The following is a 26,088-nucleotide window of genomic DNA, read 5'->3' as shown; positions in this document are numbered from 1 at the left end:
GGTTTAAGCTTTGAAAATTTGTCAATCAATTAAAATATTTAATCGTGATTAAGCACACGATTGTCCATAGTTAATCGCGTTTAATTGAAAATGAATCGCACATTTTTTCTATCCGTTCAAAACGTACCTTAAAGGAAGATTTGTCAAGTATTTAATACTCTTATCAACAAGGGAGTGGACAAATATGCTTGCTTTATGCAAATGTATGTATATATTTACTTTTGCAAATCAATTAAAAACACCAAACAATGACAAATATTGTCCAGAAACCCTCACAGGTTCTGCATTTAGCATAAAATAATATGCTCAAATCATAACATGGCAAACAGGCAACAGCTGTCAGTGTGTCAGTGTGCTGACTTGACTATGACTTGCCCCCAAACTGCATGTGATTATCATAAAGTGGGAATGTCTGTAAAGGGGAGACTCGTTGGTACCCATAGAACCCATTTTCATTCACATATCTTGAGGTCAGAGGTCAAGGACCCCTTTGAAAATGGCCATGCCAGTTTTATTTGGAGCGTTATTTAGCCTCAAAGAGCTAATATGACATGGTTGGTACCAATTGATTCATTAGGTGTTCTAGTTTCATATGATAACAGTATCTTCACTCTACTTTAAAACTGAGCCTGCTACAACCTAAAGATGTGTTAAAGAAGTGATGTTAAAACAAATTTGTGTCAACGCCACTCACTTCTTTAACGCATCTTACGATTTTATTATTATCGCTTTAACTTTGACAGCCCTAGTTTTTATGTAAAATCTCAATCTGCAAAGTAACTAATAGTTATAGCTGTCAAATAAATATACCATAGTGGAGTAAAAAGCTAATTTGTGCAGTTATTGTCAGGGCTTGTTGAATCTGACAGTCACAAATGTTCTTGCATGAGGGCAAACGTCTGTTAATCAAGTGATCACAACATCAGTCTGACAACTTTAAATCTGTAAAATTCTGCATGTATTTTCATTTCCCCACCACCCCCATGGATATTAATCCAACTCTGAATCAGTGCTTTCGGCTCTTTGCCTCTGTTTGTCAATGCAGCCCAGGCTTCTTCGCGTCAGACATGTTTCATTGACAATTTCACCTACACAATCATCAGAAGTAATGAAGCATAGTGTCCTGAGGATGTGACAGGAAATTCATATTTGTCTTTTGTGTTTCACTCGTCTGCAGAGACGTAGCAGCGTTTGCAACTCAGAGAAGTGCTGGAGCAGCAAAACATTCAGGAACAATTGTGTATCAGCACTGAGCCAGACAACAGAAATGGTATTGACTTTTTTTTTTATTGTGGTAAAAAGACTACAATGAAACCTTAAGCCTGCTAAACCTTGCATTTCAATGGATGAGGACAATAACAGATTATTGCCGGAGTCCATTACAAACACAGCTATAAAATACAGCGTCGTTCAATAGGCTTCATTCTTCCTCCTGGTGAACAGAGGATTTACTGCGTTGTATATGACTGCAGTGAATGGCAGAAGGACTTATCTGGGCTGAATAATTTACATTTCTGCGTGTTTGGATTGGAATGTTTCCAAAATGATGAGATACTGAGTAAAAACTGACCAAATGTTTATAAAAACTCAGTAAATGCTTTAATCAAAAACTGATTTGTTTGAGAGAAAATCCTTTCGGGACAAAACTTCTTCACCTTTTGAATCAGATATATTGTCAGTGGTCTCCTTTGTACTATCACATTACATTCAAATACACACTGCAGCATCGTTCCCCAGTCTATTTGGCTCTATAGCTGGGGACTTGATAGCCTATATTATCCATGTATATTAGGCATGCATATCTACGAAACCCAGATTATTATTAGTGTAAAGGCTATCATTTGACTTCAGTGTAAACATCTTTCTGTCACTGTGAAACAAACGGTCCTGTTGTATGGTCCAACGGGCATTTTCCTTCAATAACTACATCATTAAAAAAACATTTTAAAAATGAAATCTGGTTACCAATGATCATTCTTGTATACAGTGCACACACATAGGAGCCTTTCCACCTTAAAGGGACTGTTTGTAACTTTCAGAAATGTTGTTAACAGCGACACCTGTGGCCGTTAAGTCAACGAAAGTCAGCGTCGGGCTCGCGCTTGTGCTCGCTCTAAATATACATGAACGAGCATCGCTCAAAACAGTGAGGCGACACACGTCAGCTAAAACCACAATATCACTCTATATTTCACCTGCTTGGCAGTAATGTTAGCTGACCAGGCGAAGGTCTCTCCGTGAATCAATGCTGATCCTAGTGTTGGCTTTTCCTGCTTCAGCCCCGGAAAAGCGGGTCGGTGCCGGGGCTGAAGCAGGAAGAGAAACGTTATCGTCTCCCGACCACGGCCGGAGGGAGACACCAGCACACGGTCGGAGACAATAACGTTTCTCGCTGCGGAGCCCCGTCACTTCAGAAGACAAGGAAAACCTCTGTTGGTCTGGAGGAGCTGCAGCAGTTATTTCTGCACAAACGTCCACTGAACATTCACTAGATATTCTCAGAGCAACTAACTCTTCTGCAGTGTGGAGTGAGCGCGCATGCACGTGTAGAGGCGGAGCGAGACAGTGAGAACGCGCGCGGTGTGTGAGTGAAGGTAAGCAGGCAGAGGAGCAGAGACTCCAGTCACACGCGAGCGCGCACATACGAGCGCGCATGGGATCCCGACCCGGTAGATTTATACGTGTAAAAAGTTACAAACAGTCCCTTTAAATGTCCCTACAGTCAGGAAGTATTCCCACCCAGTGATAAATTATTGTGGACTCTATACCTTCTAATTGTGAACGTTCCTACACGAGAATATGTGACATCTGGTGAGTCTAATGTTGGACAAAAGGAGTCATAATTTCAGCCAATGATTTAAGCCACAACTAATTAGTTTCTCATCTCTGCTTGAGTTCTGCTTCTCCTTCTCCTGGCCTGAATCTCCATCAACAGGGGTATCCAGTGGAAGGAGCTGTAGCTCTTGATCAATGGTTCTCGAATTTCCTCAACCATGATGTGATGGATTGCAACACAATTAGCGGTGGATCTGGGGGACTTGCCTCCTGTGTCGTATCGGGGGCAAGGAAATGAAAATGTGGCAATTAATAAGCAGGAAGTGCTTGTCCTGTCATTCCCTCCCTAATGGGCCAATCTGGTAATTCTGTGATTGAGCTCCGTCACCGGAGCAATAACAAACTCTGCACTGACTGTGCAGGAGCCAGATTAAATTGACATAATATCAAAGGACAGCTGGATATGACATGCCAACCCACTGTCCTACAAATTGCTTTGATATGCAAGTATTTTGCATTAGCAATTGCATTTTGAGGGAAAGCCTAATGCCGGCTAGAATGCCTGTTAGTGTGACATAGCTTAATCAACGCCGTCTGTGTTTATGTGTTTGAATGGCGCATTTGTCATATTAAGGGCCATCCCAAACCAGCTGTGTGGAGTGGAAATGGACAATAAAAAATAAAGCATGGCTCAAACGACGTTGACTTGTTATCCTCTACTGCCCAGGGACTAGATAATTGACAAGCTAACATGCTGATGTTTAGCAGGTTTGATGCTTAGCACACAGGTGTCAGTAGCCAACAATACTATTTGCACCTGACTCAAGCACACATTAGATACTGTATATGTACTGTATGTATATTTTTCCTAAACCTAACCGTTTTGTTGTCTAAACCTAACCAAACTGCAACTGAAAACTGAAAATAATAATATTAAAAAACAGAAAATAATAAGTCAACTGAGAGCTTGACCCATTCATCCACCACAACCTCCTCCCTATAAATACTACTATTACGACTACAACTACTAAATCTTTTAGACAGAAAGCCCTTCGGCTAGCTAACTATTACTATATATTAGTATTGAAGTTGGCCAAGTGTAAAAAGCTGGATAGCTGCTGTGTGACTATTCTTACCCGGGTGCAAATAGACACTCTGTTTAAGGTTCACCATGTTCACCATCTTTGTTTAGCGTATTAGCATGGTAACATTTGCTACTTAGCATTAAACACAAACTACAGCTGAGGCTGATCCAAACAAACCAAAATATTGGACAAATAAAAAGGTGCATGTTTCACTAAAATGATTATTATTCATCCTGAGGGGGACATTAATGTCTGTACCAAATATCATGGCAATCCATTTCACTAAAACAAAAAATGTCAACCTTACAATGACGGTCAAGTCAAGGACAAGGATAAGTCAGGGGATCAGCAACGTCATTAGGACTATGAGTATCATCGATATTTATACCAAATTTCCTCCAATAGTTGTTGAGAAATTTCAGTCTGGACCAAAATGGTTAGTGTGGTTAAAAACATAAGTCTTTCTACATAATGATACATTTACAAGAAATCAATACATAAAGCACCAATAAACAACTGAACAACTGAGGCATCTAATAGTATCCAAAGCAACAGATGTTTCCTTGTTATGGCAGAGAGAAGCTAGCAAGTCAAGGTCATCCCACAACTCCGTCATGCTCTGTCTCTGTGGTATTTGTCTCTACGAGTGGGTCATTGATTCACTTCACCCTTTTCTGAGCCAATTTAAATCTAGGGTTGGTGTGAACCTTGCAATAGATTTCAAATAATTTTTTTTAATTAAAAGAAAATAATAAAACCAAAAAACCCAGCCAGTGTTGCCAACTCTTTTCCTATTAAAGTAGCAAGCAGCACTTGTTCCAAAAGTCACTAAATCTAGCAAAAATGTCGCAGCACTGACAGTCCGTCAGTTCAGGCCTCCCTCCAAAGCCACTCCCCCAAAATTACGAGCAGGGTACGCACAGGCAGACAGGTAGACACGCATGCAGGTCGAATGAAACGTTTAGACGGGATTATTACAGTCCAGCGACAGTCACAGATACAAGATATCAGCATTTCATTTATTGACTGCTGCCGGGGTGTAATGAGAATTTCAACAAATATAACAAAATTGTTTTTTGAAGAAAACGCTCGCTTTAAAGACTCAAACCAACAACCTCGACTTCCCTCTTAGACAGGCTGCAATGATACTCTTCAAAAGAGCACCCTATTATCTACTAAGCTTCTTTGAGTTCCAGAAAAGTGCTACATTTCTTATCATTATTATTATCAACTACCTTTGGGTGTCAAGGTAAAACTGTGTTATGGCTTTTCAAGTTTCAATTATCAAGCTTCTCTTTCAAAATATTCTTGTGCCACTACCAGACTACTGCCAGGCAGCCACTGTAGCTGCATTAATACAAGATACAACTCCGCTGACTCATAGGGTAGGGAAGTATTGGCAGGAAAAAGTAAAAAAAAAAAAATGGGAGGACGGAAGTCAGAGAGTAGGGACCTATTACCCACCACAGATGGTCAACCAGACGCAGCTCAGCTGATCAGTATCGAGTAAGACGTGGTTTACTGGATTGCAGCCAGCCTTCTGGACAAGACTCTCCAAACAGCTGCTCAAGTTTTCCTCTTCAAAATACAAGATTCTGAACATAACTAAGGACGTTAATGGGACACGTCAACAAACCTAAACAGAGGATTAAAATAAAATGAAAGCTATAACATTGTTTGTCTCTTAGTATACAGTTGTAAGGTGACACGCAATAAAGGATTAAAAGAATCACTGTGAGACGAGTGCTAATTGAAATGCACAATGCTGCAAAAGGAAAATGTGTTAAACTGCCAAGATTTAATGATTGAAAGTGGATTTACAGAAGATGAGACATCTGGTTTAGTGAGCAAGAAAAGTTTGTTGTTGCAGAATCAGAATCAGGTTTATTGCCAAGCAGGTTTCACGTACAAGGGATTTACTTTGGTGTATTGGTACATAACACAATAAGGTGAACTAAGTAAGAGAAAATCTAATTAAAAATAAAAGTAAGGACTAAAATCAAGAAACAAATATAGAATAGAAGAAAATTACAATAAGAATATGAAAAAAATGCACCAGTCCGCACCAGGTCTCACTGATAGCAACATCAGGCAGCATCTGCACAATGCTTTGATTTCACAAAATACACTTAATACATAGTGAGACAAAATAAGGCATACACTGAATATTTCAAACCTCATTTGACAATGTATCTTCATACAACGATTTGTATATCTTATGAAAAGTTATTCCTCATCTTAGTGCAATTTCCTACAAAAGTCCAGCAACACGTATCAATTCCCACTCATTGCATGTATACAGTCTTCAATATAAAATAAAAAAAAGTTCAAAATAAACTTCCGTCTTCAAGAAACAACTTGGTTCTTAATTAGATTTAGGCAACAAAACTGCTTAGTTAGGTTGAGGAAAAGATGTGGTTTGGGTTCAAATAAATATGGAAGTGGTGTATCTCGGAAGTTATGTGATAAATTAACATTGACTTCTGGTTTCACACGAGATACGAACACCGGTCTACTGGGCGAAAGTACTGTGTTTTTTGACCCACCCAGCCACTGCAGCCTCCTTCCTACATGGCGTTTGTCACTCTTTATACTTCCTAGTTAACAATTACGTGGATTGCATACAAATTGAGTTTGTGGGATTACACTTTTCGTAGGTATAGCTACGAACAGTGTATGAGAACAGCCTGCATTTGACCTCCAGTTAGCTGACAAGATCCCTAGCAGAGAGCCATTGCTGTTTGCATTTACATTTTTACTGTCCAATCACATACTGTACCTCTACTAACCACCTTCCCACGTGTCTACCTCTCTTACAATATATCCCTCCTCACGTCCAACCTCCAATCAGCTGTCTCTCCATCCGGCTCCATTAGAGAGAGAACAGAAATGAAAAAGCTTTCTTTGGGATCTTTTTAAAAAGCCTCCTAAGTAGGTTACAGGAGAAAGTAGGCTGCCAGTAAGGCTCGAGAGACCAAAGGAGCTACTGTTGTATCACTCAGGAGGAGTGGCATACCACTTCAGGAGTCCGCATGAAAAGATGGATACAAATGTGGTATTTGTATAATGCAGCAGGTAGAGAGTAATTGGCCTCAAATGTATCCTGGAGCGCAGGGATCATTCACAGTGGGGCGATGGCAAAAGCAAAGCCTTGACTGAGACGCTTCTAGACTGAATACATGTGGATGGATGGATAAAAAACACTTCCAACTTTGCTTTATTATGGAATTTTTCATTTGGAGTGAAATATCACACATATATCACAGCCACAAAAATATAATTATTCTCCCTTAAGGGCAATTTTAGAGAAATACCCTTAAATAGAAACTATTTTTGGAACTAACTTTGTCAGCCTTTACAACTAAAAGTCACTTCAATATTCCAACAAGTGGGAGAAGCTTATAAATCTCTTGTATCCTTCTTTTTAGAGTATCTTAAAACTGAGAAACATCTCTCAGACACCTTTAAATTCACAGCATTTAATTCTTGCTGTGGCTAATTTCACCAATTTAATTTTGTCATTATATAAGAGGAAGTAATCTTCACTAATTAAATTATAATTAAGTATGAAATTTGTAATAGATTTATGTGTGGGGCAGCAGATGCATGCTGTTATGTAGCAGGATTGCATGAAATATGTAATTTTACTGATAGCTTTAATCACAGACTTCTCATTATTTGATTAGCATCCACCCAGGATGTCAAGAGGATTTTAGAGAAACTACTAATTGTAAGTAATGAATGTGTCCTCTTACTGTATCACTACAATCTTACATGCCTTGTGACGGTCACCTGCTTTGGTAACTTTTTTCTCTTAACAAAAAAAGTGCCGGTACATAAACATATACCGGTATGCATACTTCTGCTCTGTCTCTTTAGGTGTATCTTGTTTCAGTGCAACTGGTTGTGTTCGACTGCTTCTTCATATAATGAAAATGTTTTTGGACCGGCTTTGCATATTCAGGCGGGCAGAATTTTAAATGACGAAAATAAAACTACAGCTTCATTTTTTGGACAGTAGAGATACAGACAGAAAACGTGGAAAGAAAGATAGATGACCAGACATGCAACAAATTGACTGTCCTACCAAGAAGAATGACAACAGCTGTTTCAGCAAGGGCCCCAAAACGACATATGTTTATGTTGAAGTGACAAAGAACTCTAGTGGCTGTAGCCATTATGACGGGAACAAGGGAGGAAGTCAGGTGACATAATGCAGTTCACGTAGGGAGTAGGTCTGGGATGGATCATGGATGTATTATAATACTTGGATACAGTGCCGCTGCTCAGCTTCGCTTCCAATTTTTCCCAGTGGTCACTCGCGGTATTGCAGTGATAAACCCCCCTGTGACCCAAAAAGCATTTTCCCCATAGTCCACCATTGTAAAAGAGACGTCTGTAAAACACCTCGAACTACAGAGAAGGTCAATTATGACTCTTTCTATTATGATTTTTTGATCCATGGAGGTTTTATATTTGTAAAATGTTCCTTGAGCCAAGAAAAGCGATTTAAAAATCTGTGACGTCATCACAATGTAAAGTCTATGGGCGGGGTCAGGGGGAGAAATACTATTGCACAAATACTACTGAAGTGAGCATAAAGCATAGACCAAAACTACGATCAATATCAACATGATGCCTGTCCATCACGTTCATTCTTGTGTGTGCCACCACACTGTTTTAATCGATGCTCGTTCGTGTCACTGTTAACAAGCAATTTCTTACATTGAGTCCCTTCAACACTGTTTCAACAACAGTGACTTCAGTTTATACTTAAGTAGAGTATTAGCATTGATACTACCTAGATGTATAATACGTATTGCTTTGGATTCAAGTGGAACTAAAAATCAACTGATATAAAGAAGAGATACAAATGTTGCAGTCGAAATGCAAGTTAATCTTGGAGACATTATGTAAATTAAGTCCAGGCTTGTTACAAACATTTGACAGAAAAATTTAGCATTTTGAAAAAAGAGACGGAAACGTCAGAGAGCTGTTGTTATTGCTGTTGTGTACATGTAAATGTTGAATTTGACAGCATAAATGGAGATGTCATTGCCACAGTAACACTTATCACTTCCTCAAACAATGCTGGTAAAAGTGCTAAAAACTATGACTCACCGAAATACATTTAAATTAATTTTATTTTTTTCTGTGCTCACCCATGACTGAAACTATACGTCTTGCCAGAAGCGGCACAGCAGGATAGGTTAACTGTGTGATCACTCTGTTTCAATCTCTCTACTATCTGCTATACGTTATAAATGTGGGGCGAGTTGTGACGAATCATCTTTTGTTGAGAGAAAGACTTAGTAGAGGTGTCATTAGACAGAAAAACACTCAAACAATTTAACATTTAGGTAACAGAAGTTATAAAGCCAGTAATCCAGATAAGACGTAAGTACTGACATCCTGGACTCATCAACGGGATTGTTTAGGACACCTCTATTTCACTTTACTAGGCACCCAAACAAAATTCAGCAAAACAGAAAAGAGGTCCAAGAACAAGATATCTTAATTAAAGTCTAGAGACGAAGATAGGATCTAATTAAATGATAACAGTACAAGTTGTTTAGTTTTTTTTTTTTTTCATGAGGGACAAAACTAATGAGGGAACAGAAGTCTACAAAGAAATGAGAGCATCGTGCTTGAACAGCACAAACAACAGTGGCTTTATAAACAAAACAGAATTATTCATACTACTTAAAACTCCTTTTAGACACTGTTCCACTTTAAACCTTCAGTAGGCAGTATGTTTCTGGCATCATTCGGCAAAAAATCCATAATAACCTATCACCATATTGTAATTCAAGACTTCTGCACCTCCTCATTGCTCTGTTTTCAGGCTTTAAAAAATCAATCTAAATTGTTTGATCAGAGTTCGCGAGTGATTGACAGCTGCTCAGAGATGGGAAGGCTCTAGCTCGGCTCTGATTGGTTGTTTTCCTCCGGTCTGTGAAATCCTGCAGATGCTATTAGGAGCACCGGAGGACACAGAGGCACATGATTTTTTTTTCACCTGTCTCATGCACTACTGTCAGGATATACTGACCATTTTATAAAAATAACTTTTTTTCCAATCGTATTTGCTCCATTTCTACCCACTGCTGCTTTTAGTACAACTAAAAGGCAACAAACTAGCTTGAAATATGTGTTGTTAAAATAAAAAATGCTGGTATTTGGGTCCACTAATGCAGTGAGAAAAGGGAAGAAAAGGAAATATATTTGTTTTTAGGCATGAATGAAAATTATCACAAAGTGAATTTCTTCCACAGGGGTAAAAAAATACATTAAAAAATTTTGCTAGAAATTTCATCATTAAGTCAACCTTGAGCATACTATCCGAGATATGTAGTATTTCAGTGCTTTTTTCATTTAATATTAAAAAAATGATTTGCTTCAAACACCAAAAAAAGCACTGTCAAAGGATTTTCCACAGTCGATGAATAGCGTGCATGGATGGGACATCAAAAAGAAGTGGTTCAAAGATATTCAGATATTGGTCTTTTCTACTGCTTAATGAGATATTTGAGCATTGCATGTGTAATTAGAGTATGAACACAACCTTTTCTGATGTGTGTGGAACAAATTCTTTTTTTCATCACTCAGGTTTAATAAAGAAGTGCACCCCGCCCACAGGCATCCTTTCAGCTCATTCACAACAGCAATGACTTTCTCTCCTCTGATGTTCCTAATTAATACATCTTTGTTTCCCTTTGTTGGTTCAGTAAATCGTGCGCCCGGGCTGATTGAATTCATACTAAGATGAAAAAAAACAACAACACAAGGCCTCCACTCCTTGCGTAGATCTTTTGAACATAAAGACAAAAGTGGTAGCACAATCAGTACCAGCTAACAACAGCAACAAAAACGATATTTCCTCTTGGACACACTGGATAGGATACTCATTTCACCTCTGCAGTGTGTAATAGAGATGTTTCTTCTTTTCTTAAAAGGTATTATATTCTATGAGATACACAGCCCAACTAGGCTTTCATTAACAGACCTTCAATCTGGAGAACCAAATATAAAAGAAATGTATCCATGCCTCTTCAGTTTCACAACCAATATTCTTTCCACATTATATTTACTATATTATTATAGTCTGCATACATTTTTGTTTGTGCTCAGGTTTATGGGTATTAATTAGGGCTGCCAACGTTAACGTGATAATAACGCGTTAACAAAAAAATCGTTGTAACGCCACTAATTTCTTTAAAGCAATCGATCTTTCAGAGGTTGTAGCGGGCTCCGTTTTACAAAGGGAAGATACTATGTAACTACAAAACCTAAGGAATCCATTGGTACCAACCATGTCATACTAGCTCATCGCGAACAAGGCTAAATAATGCAACAAAGTTACGCTAAATTTTGGCAAAGAAAAACTATCATGACCATTTTCAAAGGGGTCCCTTGACCTCTGACCTCAAGATATGTAAAAGAAAATGGGTTCTATAGGTACCCACAAGTTTCCCCCTTACAGACATGCCCACTTTATGATAATCACATGCAGTTTGGGGCAAGTCATAGTCAAGTCAGCACACTGACACACTGACAGCTGTTGTTGCCTGTTGGGCTGCAGTTTGCCATGTTATGATTTGAGTATATTTTTTATACTAAATGCAGTACCTGTGAGGGTTTCTGGACAATATTTGTCATTGTTTTATGTTGTTAATTGACTTTCAATAATAAATATATACATACATTTGCATAAAGCAGCATATTTGCCCACTTCCATGTTGATAAGAGTATTAAATATTTGACAAATCTCCCTTTAAGGTACATTTTGAACAGATAAAAAATTTGTGATTAATTTGCAATTAATTGCAATTCAATATTTTAATCGATTGACAGCCCTATTATTTATTTTATATATATAATATTTTATATATGTTGATATATACACCTACATTTTTATATATTTATAGACTTACTAACATACATGTACTGTGCGAGCACTTGGGCATACTGGGGACATTTTTTCCCTTTTCAAAGTATGCAACTGAAACATTTATAAATGTGAGTAAATCTACACTCTTCACAGGGGCATAATTCACACTTTTTTCCCCCGCACTAAAACCTCTCTGAACATGGTTATCTGACTGTCCAGTTTTACTAAGAATACAGATTTAGTTTACACTCTTTTGTTGAAATTTACTGCAAACATTTAACATAACTGTTATGAATGTTCTACTATTGCTCGACTTATTTTTATCATTTCATTATTTTATTGAAATCTTTTGACATAGCTTAAGTGTTGTATTTCTACTTTTCCTGATGCAATATTATCTACCCCACATGTATCAATTAAGTCCCACCTTATCTTAGAAACACATTCTCATTAGTAATTAACAAGACTAAAAGTCTATAGCTAAACTAGTGGCTCCATGAGGCTCATTAACATGGAGAGGAAAAAAAATTGTTCGATTGAAAATATAGTGCTTCCATCCCGCATGAAATTTTGTGGCTTCCAAAGGGGGCCACGGCAGAAGAAGTTTGGAAACCACTGGTAAATTTACAAATGTAAACTGTCGTATAGGACATTTAACAATTCATGTGAATTATTTGGACATGTAGAGTTAACTGGTTCTCATGTTTGTGTGTGAGGATGAAAGAGAATGAGATGGAGCAGATGCCTGGGTTCTCCTGGCCCCCCCACAGGATTTTGTCTCTTTGAACTAGCGTTCGCTGTGACACCTAGGGGTGTCAGCCCTTTAGCTTAAAGGTGGTCTATATGCCAGGGATCAGATGGGAGAGTATGAGGGTGAATTTGATGATGGATGGTCTGGCTAAAGTCCGTCAATGGGGGCATGTTGCATTCAGGCAGAAAACTATAGGTACCATGGACTGTATATAAAGATGGACGACATGACAGCTCCTTAAAAGTGAAGCCAAAACATCTCGATCGCCCCCTGGTGGCTGGCTGCAGTATAGGTCATAAATCCCGCCCCCTCCATGTTAGTGGATGGGATATGTGCCAAATAAATTTTTTCCAAAGATGGTTTCTGTCATTTTAGGTTCTTCTTATCACGCTGATGTATGTTCAAGTCTTAATTTTTCTGATAAGTTTGTTTTTAATTAGTTATTTGATGCGATAAAAAGGTGGTGAGACGTAATAATTGGCAGCTGTAATTCTCTCCCGCTAACAAGCTGCGACCGTGCTCGGCTCATGATTGGCTCAGGATTGTGTGGGCGGGACCTCGATACCGCGGCTCCAGCCCCCCGATCACTACTGCGCTGACTCTGGCTCCAAATGACGTCAAAATCTCAAGATGGCAGATCCCGTATCTGAGACATTTTGGCTTCACTTCTGTCCAGTGGGAGGAAGTGGAGACGCGTCGTCCATCTTTAGAGACAGGTTATAATGTTCAGTTTTTGTTGAAAGTGTTTTAGAGAGGTGTCTGCTGATTCAAAGTTGTGGTCAATTTGGAGGCTTTAGTTTGTGGTGCTGTTGAATTGTATTATGTTATACTGTGTTTCTGATATTTTGTCCACCCCACTTAGGGTAGACATGTCATGTTACCATTTTATATTAATTAATTGTCCAAATTAATGATTTACAGCAATTAAAATCCAACCAATGTTAGTGAAGTATTTGTTTGACAAATATGTAGAGTTTGGGGGCATGCGATGCATAACAGTCAATTGCTTTGAACACTTGTTTGAGTAATGTATATGCAATTTTGCATACATTTGACATATCACATAATATTGTGATACTGATTTTAACAATATTGCCCAACCTTACTCTCTTGTTACTGATGTTTGAAGCAGATATTTGTGTTAAATGTCTTCATTCGGTCATTCTTCTTCTAGTTTGGATCATGCCGTTTTTGTTCAGTAGTAGGAAAACACATCACTAGTGTAAGTATGTACATACATACATCTTACCCAAAGCGATCAATGCAGACAGTGTAGGTTAATTGTGTCTGATGCCTGGAATCTGATCTGATAACTTGCGGACAGTCGGTCATAAAGGCTAAGAAAAAACAAATTGGATTTTCCAGCAGCTGGAGCCTATTCTCAGATTCCTTTAACTTTAATGAAACATCTAAATATATCACATTAGACCGTCTGAAATTCAATATCTGAACTTAACACTGAGAAATCAGACGGAGTGATTTTCCTGACGACAGTTGGAGCGGTGTAATATTTCACAGATACTGAGCCTAACCTGCATCGTCAGATGGGGTCATTGGCAGTGATAGCAGCAGACATTTCAAATCAGTAACAAAGGCATTAGCCAGATTATTGTGAGGCACAACAACTGCACCCCAGACATGGATTTTGTTATGATGTCAGTTTTAGGCGTACATTTAGGTAATTCCAAGACTATTACCATCTGTTTGTGCTTGTCTCTCCATGTACTAGGCCTTTAAACAAACAATATTTACTCTGCTGTTTCCCTGGGCAAACATCTGCTCAGCTGCGATAGGTTTTAAATATTAGGCAGCAAAGCTTCCCCAAGCTACCTGGAAGAGGCAGAATAAATTAGATTTGACATTTTCCATGAGGGTGATAATTCTGTGCCAACAGAAAACATTGCTTATTTTCTTGTATTATTTGCATACTGGTTGATTTCTATTTTTTTGCTCAGCTATAGGTCTATACATGATGTGAGCGTCTTACAACTCAATTGTGAATATAATTACAGTCGGGTTTCCTATTGGTGTCATTATGATTGTCAGCATTTCTCTTGACTTGGTCTCACACCTTGTATTTCATTTCACTCTCTTCACCTCCCAATCACTATCTCCCTATGAGTCCCTCCAACTGCCAACAAAAGTGTGAGCAATATGTAATAGCATGGACATGTGAGCTATCCAACAAGGAAAGAAGATGTAAATTTGATCCTGTACATATGTGGAATAAAGATGTCTGCTTCTCCGGTTTTACTTTAGGCCTATATCTTTCTATTTATGTACAGTACATTCTCTATGGGTAGCTTTAAAAGAACGGTGTATAAAAGTTCGGGGGATCTATTGGCAGAAATGGAATATAATATTAATAATAGGGCTGTCAATAGATTTAAATATTTCATCGCACATTTTTTAGCAGATAAAATGCACCTTAAAGGAAGATTTGTCAAATATTTAATACTCGTATCAACATGGGGCAAATATGATTAATTAACAACACAAAACAATGACAAATATTGTCCAGAAACCCTCACAGGTACTGCATTGAGCATAAAAACTATGCTCAAATCATAACATGGCAAACTGCAGCCCAACAGGCAACAACAGCTGTCAGTGTGTCAGTGTGCTGACTTGACTATGACCCATTTCCATTCACATATCTTGAGGTCAGAGGTCAAGGGACCCCTTTGAAAATGACCATGACAGTTTTTCCTCGCCAAACATTAGCGTAACATCGTAACGTTATTTATAAACATATGATATGGTTGGTACCAATGGATTCCTTAGGTTTTCTAGTTTCATATGATGCCAGCATCAATCAATTGTATTAATAAATTAAAGAAGTTAAAGAAATAAGTGGCGTTTAAACTAATTTGCATTAACACCTTATTATCGTGTTAACCTTTACAGCTAAACAGTACACTACAAGATGTTTCTGAAATTTTCATAAGCCAGCCAAAACATTTTTTTACTCTCCCCATCAAATAATAAGTAACCCCAGTCTCTACTAAACTTAGTGCCCTTGCCTCAAGCAATATGCAATGCACTACAGTAGATGTGGCCTTTGTTGAATCATGTCTGAAGGAACTTTCATCATAATCAGACTGTGAATCTTAATAAACTTAACAGGCTCAGATCATCCTCTGCCTGTCCGATCAAAAACAAAGCTAACCTGAACCTTTCTTTACGAATTTCCTTTAGATGGAGTACAACAACCAATAACTAAATTCACAATTTCGCTTGACTCTAACAACACCACAATGGATCAGATAAAACTACATCACCACGTGTGTATTCTGTTAGGAACAAACCCAACAACAGTTTCTCCTGAAATTCCCAGCTGAGACAAACCACCTACTAAATCTATTTACTTGTACTTAGTATGACAAACAAACAGCATCCCAGAGCATGTCAGGAGATGCCTCTACACATGATAAATGAGGTCCATCATACAACACAATGTATGTCTCTTAAATAAATTACTCCTACTGTATCAGCCAATGCAGTAACCTTAAAGCCCTGCAGAATACATACCGAGTGTGTGTGCACCTGTGCAAGCGTGAGTCATGCTTGCACAGCCTCACACTGATTATATCCAATAATGTCATCATGTAGAGGTCACATATCATGATGTGTTCTGCAGGCACCTGGAGGAATGCAGGCAAGGTGAGGCGGATACAAACAGGATGAAGGGTAAAAATCAGAGTGAGACCCACAAACGATGAAGACCATGGGGATGGATAAGACCTGCCTGATGCTTACTGTGGGGGTGTTATGAATTTAGATAGGGGGGAAGTATGTAGTCAACATGTCAACATTTTTTTCATTAAACATATTTCTAGTACCGCTATCCACATGAAATATACACCAGACATCGGCAACTCCACTCTATTGCACAAAAATGTGCAATAGAGTGGACTGACACAGGAAAAAGTATTAAAAATGCTAACTTTAAGTATTTATTTAATACTTGGTGGAGAAGCCTTACTGTAGTTTGCAATGACAGCTTTAAGACGCTTCCTGTATGAAGAAACTATTTCTCACAGTGTTCAGGTGGGATTTCGGCCCATTCTTCCACACAGAAGGTCTTTGGGCGTTTTCATATAACGTACGATTGATTTGTACCCGAGTGCCCGAGTGTGATTGCCCCCCCACTCTCCACTCCCCCGCCGCTCAGCGAACCCAGTGTTCATTTTGGAAGCTATTTTAGATTTAGTCGAAAATCCATATTAGTTTTAGTTACATTTTAGTCATTTTTATCCTATATAGTTTTAGTCTAATTTTAGTCTAGCTTTAGTCAACGACAGCTCAAACCGTTTTAGTCCAGTTTTAGTCGCCGACAAGTCATTTGATTTTAGTCAAAATGTTTTCTCTCTTAATTTTGTCAGCTATTTTTTATTTAATCTTAGTCCTGTTTAGTCATCAGATTATATTAGACATTTATGTCATTTTAGTCAAACTTATTTCACACAAAATTGTATCTTGTCATTATCTGATGAAAAACACAGGTTGAATGATTATGAATGTAGCTTTGCAGTTAGTTCGAGTCCTCCTGACTGCACTCATTAATGATGCGAGTTCCAGTTGCAGCCGCCGGTCCGTTATGAGAGCCAATCCGCCTGCCCAACAACCCGAACCTGACCCGCAATCTGCCAACTTTATGCATTATAGTAGCACAATTGTAAGAACTGAGGTCTGAGACAGGAAGGACAGAGACGGACAGAGCGCTGCCGCCACAGCGTGTTTTGATAAAGAGATTTTGATAAAGTTTTAACTTTTGAAACTACATTTCAGTCTTGTCTTTTTTTGTCAACGATATTGCATGTTTGATATCATCACCGTTAGTGTTTAATGACGTCAGTGCCATGTCATCATCATCATGGAAAAAAAGGGTCGTACTTTTCGTTAATGCAATTAACACTGTTCGTATCTAGGTACAATTGCGTCATCGTCTATGTGACATGTATGTTGTCGCTACAGTGAAGAAAAGCGCTACCCAATCCGGGATCCCCAGCCCATACGAGTCAACTTTTGCATTTTGCCAACAATTGTTTATATTTTGGAGAGAAGAACGAACCTGCCTTCCTGATTTATCACCCATGGCCGTGCAGTTCAGAGGATGAGCTTGGTGTGTACTGCGCACATATGCATATTTTGAAGGAGACCGGCTGCGTTGAAAAAAGCCTGCCCTGTCAAAACTACTTGCTGACTTCATCTCGTGTTATATAGCATTCTACTTCTGTGTTTTGGTATAGTTGGTTTTCACACCTGATGTGAACCGTACCTGAGTATACATGAACCCTTCTCAAAACCACCGTTTCAAGTGGACCAGGGCACAGATCGACAAACCGTGCCAGAGTACGGTACACTCTAATCAAACGAACTGGATTTAGGGGTCAAATGCACTCAGATCCAGGCCCGGGTCCCTGATGGAAAAGCCTCCTTAAACCTGCTTCCAGGGGGCCCGCTGGTGAATCTTCATCTTCAGTTTCTTCCACAATGTTCAACAACAACAACAACATTTTCTTCCTCTGAAACCAATTGATGAACTCCTTTGCAGGGTGTTTCGGATCGTTGTCCTGCTGGAGGGTCCACCTGCGTCTCATCATCCTCATCATCCTGGTGGGTGGCAACAAATTCATAAGAATTTCCCGATACATGGCTCCATTCCTCTTCCCTTTGATGATTTGGATTCTGCTGGTACCATGAGAAGAGAAACAGTCTCATACCATGATGCCTCCACCTCCGTACTTGGGGTGTGGTATATTTAGGGTCACATGCAGAGCCATTTCTCCTCCAAACACGGTGTGTTGTATTGTTGCCAGAAGAGCTTGTTTGAACATTTAGAGAAGCTTGTAGATTACTGGAAGTATGTAGTATGTTCAGACGAGACAAAAATCTAACTTTACGTCTGCACCATCCTCTTTTCCACATGGATCATGGCGTTAATAACTGCCTTTATTCACCCACTGTAACTTTCGTTCACAGCATTCACAGGAACAGCAGTGCTGTCCACTCAGTAGTTGCTCTTCTCTGTACTGACAGAGCAACAGTCAGGTAATGATGGTTGAGATCAGAGAGTGAAAACCCACACACTCTATAGTTTGCACCAAGTCATTCAAATATGGATAGGTTGAGACTCTTGAAGAGAGCCTGCAGGCTACTGTAGCTCTATAGTTCTGAGATACTTGTGAGGCACCCTGCCAGACTCCTGTTTTGAAGTGTGACAGGGAACAAGGTGTCCGTTCTCGTCTCTTGAGATCAGTCCTTACTCGCTGACAAGTTGGGGAACTGGAAGGCTATGCAGGTGATGCTTTATGAAGAGAAGGGGCTAAAAAGAAAAAAGTGAGTATAAGACTGGATTTGATCAAATCCGTTCCGCAATAGCTGGAGGCATGGGGATATGAGATAGAAATAATAAGCCAGGAAAAAGATAAAGGAACTTCTACGCATTTCAATGTATAACACGGCAAAGGGAAAAAAGGTTGCACACATGTAGGCATGGCCTGGCCCGACTGCCAAGAATAAAACAAAAGGAAACAAAAATCACACGTTTCAGCACAACAGTCAGAAATATACTGTGATCGATCCTTCTGAAGCTCCGTACTTAAGCCACGACTCTCTCCCATCATCCCCCGGCTTTCATCTCACAGAGTCTGGGGTTAGTGAGAGAGAGCAGAACATGTTACAGCTATTCAGAGCTCTCCACCCACTGTGCTCCTCAGCAGGGGAGTCTACAGCCCAACTTACCCCCCAGTCCCACTCAGACTTTGAGGCTTCACCTCATGACCTTTCAAACTGACCTCAACCTTTAGCAGCAGGCAGAAAAGCACAGCTCCCCGTTTCTCTGCATTTCCACTAGAGCCTCTATCAGTAAAATGTTTTTCAGTGCAGTCAATGAAAGCAGGGGGTCAGTTCTGGTCAGAATGTACTCTGCATTTTGACCGCAATGGCAAGTTAAACAAAGCGTACAGCCATGCTAGCAGCTCTGGGAGGCTCTACTTAGGCACAGCGCTGTTTTGAGCAAAATGTTAATGTCAGCATGGCAAAATGCCCCCAGGGCGTAAAATATCGAAGCTTTGTCACGCTCATCGACGTGTGATACCAATGCACAAGGCACCCTTTAGCGCCTGTAGGAAATGCACAGGGCTTTCAATTAACTACAATGTATACCCATTCGCAGCAATATTAACTCCTTAAAACTCTGATGGCCCGCCGGCAGGCCCAGACGCTATTCTGTCTTTCAGAGGTTGTAGCGGGCTCAGTTTTCAAGGTGGAGGGAAGATAATGATATCATGTAAAACTAGAAAACCTAAGGAATTGGTATCAACCATGTCATGCTAGCTTGTCGGGAAGAACGCTAAATAACGACCTCTGATCTCAAGATATCTCAAAATGTCAAAAGTTTTTGATACCACATCACAGCATGGCTTTTTCTATGGTGTTCCTCAAGGTCTTGGTGGCTTAATGTGGTATTTTGAAGGGATAATTGATAATTTTTATCAATTCTCGAATGGTAAAAAATGGTTAAATTTAGCATGGTATCAACAAATGGGTCCAACAAACAAAGGGCTTTCATTCAGGAGACCGCTGTTCCTGTCCCATGTGTTAAGTTTCACTTTCACATTACAATCAGCTGTTTGTTTGTGTCCAGTGTTCACAACGTTAAGTCTCATTTACATTTCACAAATAGTAGTTTTACACCCAACCCTGCTGTTTTTTCCTAAATCTAAGTAAGTGGGTTTGTTGCCTAAACCTAAGCAAGTGTTTTAGTTTAAATCTCAACGTTAAGCACATGCTTACCGCGACCGAAAACTGACGCTAAGGGGTCTGACAAAGCGAGAAGACAAAAAGAGTATGTGACGAGCTGGGATGAGAACGCGTTGAATGCTCACAATGACAGACACGCTGACAATTAGCAGACTTTTTACCATGTTTAAATTAAGCATGTTAGCATGATAAAATGAGCTAATTAGCAGTAAACAGAAAGATTTTTTTTAGTTTCGTTTATCTGAAAGAAGGGACAATGCACATAAATAAATACACACAGTATAAAAAAATGCCAGAATGAGACAAAAATACATAAAAACAGAAACAAATGTTTAAAGGTTGGAAGAGGACGCAGTAGTTAAAAGCAGTAAACACAGTAGTGACACTTTGCAACATTGCAGACAAGAAGGACATGCAGTATAGAGAGCAGCAGCAAAAAGAGAGTTTAGTGCTGACATGTGCATGTATTAATCATCTATTGTTTTAATTGGTTACTGATAAATCTAAAAGTGTTTAGTTGTCTGATGTGAACTGGAATTATATTCCACTCTCCTGAACTTCTGACAGACCAGGCTGACTAGCTAAAGGCACTTATCTGCAACATAATAGAGCAATCTCCTCTTATAGACCCCCAAGTGACACGATTAGTATTGATTCTTCTGTTTATATCGGCTACAAGTGATGGTGGAGCTAATTCATGGATGACTTTATAAACCAAGCACAAGTTTGCATATTTTATTGGAATCCGGCAGTGATGGAAGTGCTTAGATTTTTTGTCGAGTGTTTAAGTGCTTGTTTGTTTAGTGATTTGAGCGGTTTCAGCATACTACGGTTGGCCTGTGACCAGCTTGTTACACATTAGTTCAGATGAGTGAAAATCCTTGAATATAGAAACATCTTAGCAGCCTCTGTAGACAAGATTTCTGATGAAGCAGAATTTTTTAGGGATGCACCGATACCGCTACTTGATCGGATATCGGTGACAATGGGGCCGATCTATTCAATTCAATTTTATGTTTGTATACTAATTCCTGCTAATTTAGAAGATTTTTTACCGAGTTGCTGGTGTATGATTTATTACTTTAATAATAAAGAACAATTAGATACATTTATATATATGTATTTATTGGGCACATTGTGTTTTACAAAGTTAGGAAATCAATGTTTATGTCAAGCCTGATGTTGCCTTACACATAAAAGAATGATCCCAGTCACTTCCACACAGTAAGCTTATTAATTAAACACTGGTAACGGATGGCTACTCTGTATCGGCCGACATGTGAGCTAAAGGAGAGGTTGGAGACAATTAACACCCCAAAATATTTGAATTCACTCACAACCTGTAATTGTTGACACCTGAGGCTCATGGGAAAGTCATTAGTTTTACAGGTATTTGGTCATACACCAAAGTGTTAAAATTTAAAATTTGTTCTAATGATGAAATGTGAAGTGATCACCAAAGTTATTATAATTCACCCTGAGAGTAACATGAATATCCGGACCTAATTTCATGGCAATCCATCCAATAATTGTTGAGGCATTTCCCAAAAAAACACAAAGGTGAATCTCATGGTGGTGCTAGAGGTAAAGTCAGGGGATCACCAAAGTAATTTAGATGAATTCTCTCGGTGCTATTGGTACCTGTACCAAAGTTGTCGGAAATCCATCCATTAGTTGCCAAGATATTTCACTACAACCAAAAACCTCATGTTGGTGCGAAAGGAAAATTTTGGAGATTACTAATGTCAGTGAGATTCCTTTTCTAGGTGTGATGAATGTCTGTACAAAAGTTCATGGCAATCTATCCAATAATTGTTGAGATAATTCAGTCTGGAACAAAGCGGTGGACCGACCTCACCCATAGACTATATTACCTAAGTAACCCAATTGTTAGTTCAAGTTGAACAACTGGTAAATTTTCTTGTTAAATGAAGGCTTTCATTGTGGGATAATTACTGTTTTTCTACAAATACACAAACACAGAGAGACCCTTTCCGCCAGTGGTGATGACACAATACAAAGGGCTTAGCATTGTTGTCACAGGCAATGGCATCCAATAAAAGCATTTGAACTTTCTGTTCAACGCTCTGTTGAGAGGCAAGCGGCCACCACAGAAATCAAATAACTCGGTGAACCTTTGCCACCACTCACAAGTACTGAGTGCAATCCACCTAGAACAAGGCCCTGTAATTTACAAATCACCTTTGTTTTGCGTCTTTGGTGTCCAGCTGTCAGCGACTGAAAGAGACATTTGTTTACCGCAATCAAACAGAGCGAGCAGAAGCACTGCAGATTCCACAAATTACATCCAGCCACTTAACTGCACCTCTCTCTCCATTGGGCAGGTGAAAAACTCTGCAACGTGCCACAATGAAATCAAGGCTCTAGTGGATGCAGAGGATGAGGAATGAATACCTTATTGGTTATTGTATACACAGGGCAACAGGAATTAGTCTCAGCACACACACGGTACAGAGGAGGTAGAAGTCATAGGGGAAATAATCTTTAAATTTTTTTCTCACCTGCATATCTCTTCTCAGAATTCAATTCATTATTTCTTTTAATACAAGACATTCCCCAGATGAATGTGGTGGTCAAGATTATTAACTTTCTGAAACGGTTCTTTCTCCAGTATTTCTATTTTCCAGTGTGTATGTGTGCAAAAGGTCCAAACGCCCCTACATTCTGCATATTACAAATACACACTGCTCTATTATAAAATAATGGAAAACAAGTCCAAGAGATAAAACCTTGTTGACGTATTGTAGCACTATACGGGTAGAGAGGTTCTAGTCTGTGGGACTCCGGACCACGACCATCATCACAGATGGTGATGTAGCCTTGCACTAAAAAAACACAGGTTTATCTGGGAAAAAAGTTGAACCCGGCACAACTTTTGCCAGACTGCAATGTGACGTCAACCGGCGCTGGCCAATCAAATAAGTGCAAGCACACATGCCTGGTATTACTTCATAAGATGTATTTCCACAGGAAAGATACAAAAATTGCCACCATGATGACTTCCCAGAGTTGTAAACTTCTATCTCAGAGCTGTGTTGTGTCTGATAAGCCTTCAAACTCATTGTACTGATCAAACTGTGTCTCACCAGTACCTGAATTGACAGGCCCCAAGTGGGCAAACTCCAGTTCTGAAAAATGAAGCCGATGCTAAAGTGCCTTAAAACTGCATTCTTTCTAATAGCCAGCAGGGGGCGACTCCTCTGGTTGCAAAAAGAAGTCTGATTGTATAGAAGTCAATGAGAAAATGTTCCTACTTCTCACTTGATTTATTACCTCAGTAAACATTGTAAACATGAGTTTATGGTCTCAATCGCTAGTTTCAAGTCTTCTTCAATACAGCGTGATGTTCATTTAGTAAATTATGGTCCCATTTAGAGTAAAAAAGACCATAAAATAGGGTATTCTTTAGGGTGTGGCTACCTTGTGATTGAAAGGTCGCTACCACGGTGTTGTCCGGTCTGGGAGTTCTCCGTGTTTTCGTTTTACATCTTTAACCCTTTCACATGTGTTTTCAGTTCATGAAAGTTAATTGTAACATTTTGGTTGCCTTAGTATGTCTTATTCAGTGTTCAGTTGTCCTTAGCTCCACCAACTTCTGGTTGCAAAAAAACATGATGGCGACATCCGAACTCGAGGCTTCAGAAACGGCAGTCCACAAACCATTAGGTGACGTCACGGTGACTATGTCCATTTCTTATACAGTCTGCATGCCCCCACCAGCGCAGCCCCCTTGCATTATTTTAAAGCAGGGCTGTTTACGGTCTGAACACCTGCTTACGCTTAAAACGGACTGGCTACTTTCTATAGGAGGAAGCCACCGCATCAAGGTTTTTAAAAAACAATGTAGTAGTTTATGAAATATCATCTAAATAATAAAGACACATTGATTTAGTTTAGTCTTTTCTGTTTTATTAGAGCTAACAAGAGTTTCTATTCTCCAGAGTTCTTTGTCCAAGTTTTCTCCAAGTATTGATTGGCACTATACTATTGCAAGCAACTCCAGATCAGATATTCTATAGTACCTATTCAGAAATTCTTAAGACAAAAGTTTGAATGATAAGTATTCCCTCACTTTTTTTTTATGATAAATACATACATAATGCAGTTGACCAGATGAGTCAAGCAGAATATTATCCTTTAGTAATCATTACAGAGCAGCCTGCTGTCTGCTCACACATGGGGCAAAGACTGATTTTAGGTTTTGGAGTTCAGCCTATATTCATTATTCAAAAGCTGAGCATAACTTCCACTATCCTGCAGCGTACAGTATATTCTGTATCAGATTACACAGCATATCTGAGACTGCTATGGTATCTCTTTCACTTTCAGCCAGAAGCCTTATATATGACTGGTTACATTCTTCTTTATTGTCTGAAGCATGTGCAGCTGAGCTGTGATATTAACTACAAGAACACAGGATTATGAATCTAATTTCTTTAACACTTAACATCCCGTTGGGTTTTGAATCACGTGGAGTTTGTGAGGAGTCGAGGCGCTCGGTCTAAGCAGTCACGGCCGAGTGCACATGGAAACTCCGACCACATTGGACTCATGTGAACTCCAAGTGTTCATGCAGGTCTCTGGAGGACCACTGAGCAGTGCGATCAGGCACTCATCTGGCTCAGCCCTCTGCCTGCAGCCCAGGGGACACAGGCCTTGTGTTAACACCATGATAGCGTATGTACACCGCAGAGTTAAAATCACATTAACAGATGGCCTATTTGGCTGCAGCACTTTAATTAACAGCAATGAGGCTTTTCGGTTTCCATTGAGTTTTGTGTTCTATGATCACTCCATGAACTAAATTTCAGTATCTTTTGTTGTCATATGGAGGGTTGTTTTGCAGCTGCTTATGGCTGATTCCAAATACGGCCCCTGAGATTGTAATTGACCTGATGGAATTCAAGATGAGCTTTGAAATTTAGGGCACATATTGTGTTTCATTATTTCCTTCCTTACTATTGGAAACAGGGGAATCATTGCATAGCTAAAAGTAAAGCATAATAGTGCAGTACTACTGTACTACACTATACATGCACATTATACATTTATTTTGTATCAAAATTCTTCTCATCATAGCAATAGGGTAGTGCAGGGATGACATATTTTTGTAGGCCAACCCAGAAGTTAGCATCACCCTGGTTCCCTAGACAAAAAGCCAATGGGATATTTCCATTGGGTTTTGGATTATTGCAAAAAAGAATGTGGCAAACAAACATTTGTGATACTTACAAGTTTTGTTCAGCAAGATAATCTCCACAAATGAACACCATTTATGATTTTTGAAGTGTAAATGCAATCGCTAGAAATAAAAGCTAACGTTAGGTTTAAAAACAAACTACACCACCAATTGCAGGTAAAATAATTTGTGCAGTTTCCCACAATATGCACTGTGTTATCATGAACAAATTATTCAAAAAGTGCACAAATTAAACATTAAAAGGGCAAACTATACTGTGCTGATTATTTCATGTGCAAATCCACACAGCTCTTGAAAACTCTTATTAGATTATAATGACTAGGCTATATAGATTTTTGGTGACATTTGTAATCAAGTAGATCCTGTATTTCACCTGTCAACATACATGTATGTATGTACATTCTTCAGGCAGTCACTGATATTATATGTGCTGTTCAAAGCATTAGATATTCAACATTGCTGCATACACCCTTAAACTGCATATCAAGCAATCAAACTGATAACAAAGAGTCCCTAATCAAAAACGGCCACTTAATGCGGTGATAGTTTAATATATATCAGACTCTCTATCTCTGTGCAGAGGGAAAAACAGCAAATT

The 26,088-nt window shown here is 39.1% G+C and overlaps 1 protein-coding gene across 4 annotated transcripts in view; it reads right to left on the bottom strand.

Moving 5' to 3' along the window:
• The window catches only part of LOC141771588 (A-type voltage-gated potassium channel KCND3-like), a 118,166-nt gene that overhangs the window by 43,228 nt on the left and 48,850 nt on the right, over window positions 1-26,088 (bottom strand). The gene's annotated exons all lie outside the window — the stretch shown is intronic.

This window comes from Sebastes fasciatus, chromosome 1 (assembly GCF_043250625.1).
Source record: "Sebastes fasciatus isolate fSebFas1 chromosome 1, fSebFas1.pri, whole genome shotgun sequence".
Taxonomy (NCBI): Eukaryota; Metazoa; Chordata; class Actinopteri; order Perciformes; family Sebastidae; genus Sebastes; species Sebastes fasciatus.
The sequence above is the reverse complement of the archived record's forward strand: the minus strand, read 5'-3'. Positions and strand labels throughout refer to the sequence as shown.